We start from the raw sequence: 2,343 nt of genomic DNA, 5'->3' as shown, positions 1-2,343 counted from the left end.
CATCCTATTAACTGGAGTCAAGCAAGAGCCTTAATCCCATGTAATGACACAGTTAAAAGGAATATCATTGAATCTTGTTTCATCAAGTCAAATAATAAAAATTTACTAAATTTAAGTCTTGGTTTATTTAAACTTGATACTTTCATTATGAAAAAAGTTGTAGATAAATATAAGCAACAAAATTAATATATTCAGTTTTTACATGTTTTGGACTGTAAGGGTACTTTGTAATTTCGGTTAGGTTTCTGACCGTGTCATATCCGATAATCCTGGATTATCTCTTTTAATTTTTACCCTTTTGACAATTAACCATCTGGTATTCTTGATCTTGTTTTGTACCTGAGACCTTTCTCTCCAATTGTACTTCATTAACTCCTTGACAATGTCTGAGTAAAGACGAAAGCGCTTGGATTTCGACTATCATTTTCCTGTAGGAATCGCTTATATATATATATATATATATATATATATATATATATATATATATATATATATATATATATATATATTATATTAATCTATTGCACAAGTAGCACTTAAAAGTTCTTTTAGTCTTTGAAATGTTGTAGACGAAGTGGTGATAAACAAAGTATATGAGTTTTTGTTTTAAAGTTTTAATTATAACATTAGCAAAAAGATATATAACATTTAATTGATAATAAAAATGAATAATATGGAATAGTCACGTGAGTATAGTAAATGTCAAACAAATATCAATAAGTAAGAACGGTGTTCATTTCATCAATAATAACGTACGTAACAAATTGAAAAATGATTGCTATCTGATTTTACATTTTATATTTATATATATATATATATATCTATCTATTATATATATTATATATATGTGTATATATATATATATATCTATATATATATATATATGTGTGTGTGATGTGTGTATATATATATATATATATATATATATATATATATATATATATTTAATATTATATATATATATATAAGCAATAGGTATCTTATTTAATAATAATAACCAAAATACAGGGAAAAGATACCGAGTACACTCGCGGATACTGCCGTGCGGTCGGTCACTTATCCATTGTGCAATAAGGCCACAACCCTCAAAACATGCTTTCGTGACTTCGACCGGCCAATAAACACTCTCTCTCGATCATAGCGACATGCACATTTGTGATACCGTAACATTTACCACTAAACACCAAGAAATAATACTTCGGTGACGGTAAACAACCAACACCGACGACGAGCACTTTCAAGTAGGGCTGATGTATAAAATCCAAGGTGGCAGGGATCTCGACCTCTTCCGCACAACAGCACCACGAATGCACTCCCAGAGTTATTTCTGCTGATCCCCATTTCACCTCTGAAGAGAGGGAAACAGTAACTAAACAACTGTCCAAAATAAGACGTCACAACCAATCTTCATTACGGTAACAAGAATTCGTTGGTAATTACAGTGGGTCTTTAACGGCTTTAACTCGAAAATCCCTATATACATACAAACATTACTATTATGATGTAAATATAGTAACAACCTAAATACTAAACAAATATATAAAACACACGGAGACAAGATATATATATATATATATATATATATATATATATATATATATATATATATATATATATATATATATGTGTGTGTGTGTGTGTGTGTGTGTGTGCGTGCGTGTGTGTGTGTGTGTGTGTGTGTGTGTAAGGATATGATACTAGAATTGATTTTAGCTATTAAAGAGCTTTTAATATTGTCAGATACATTTTAAACAGATAAAGTATTTTTTTTTTAGCATACTGCCAAAATAAGATAGCAATAAACTTTTTCCTATTTGTTTTAGACAGGAAATGCCATACAGTAAAGTCAATATATAATTTTACATTACAATTTGTTAGCGAAATATTCCTTTTATGTCACTTTTGAATAAATCTGCAATTTTCGCTGTTGATTCCTGTTTCGATCATGATATGAAAATTCAAAAAGCTGAAGAATTTAGTTAGTAATAATAAGACTGACAGTGTGTGTACATGTGTGTAATTGTGTGTGTGTCTATGTGCGTACGAGGTAGTGAGAGTTAGATTCATGTTTACCATTTATACGCTTAAGCTAATTTTTAATTTCATGGTATAAAAATCTGAAGTATTTAATATATGTGAATTTCAAACAAAGTCCACGAAATGTCTCTTCCCTAAGTTGTAGGGAAGAGAGAGAGAGAGAGAGAGAGAGAGAGATGAGATTCGAGAGAGTGAGGAGAGAGTATTTCCATGTTACTCTATCAATTTTTTATATATTATTGACAATATACACGTACATTTTCGATGATTTCATCGGTACTTGTTACTTCAATCAGGCGAGAGGTA

This window comes from Macrobrachium nipponense, chromosome 11 (genome assembly GCF_015104395.2).
Source record: "Macrobrachium nipponense isolate FS-2020 chromosome 11, ASM1510439v2, whole genome shotgun sequence".
NCBI lineage: Eukaryota > Metazoa > Arthropoda > Malacostraca > Decapoda > Palaemonidae > Macrobrachium > Macrobrachium nipponense.
Note: the sequence above shows the minus strand (reverse complement) of the source record.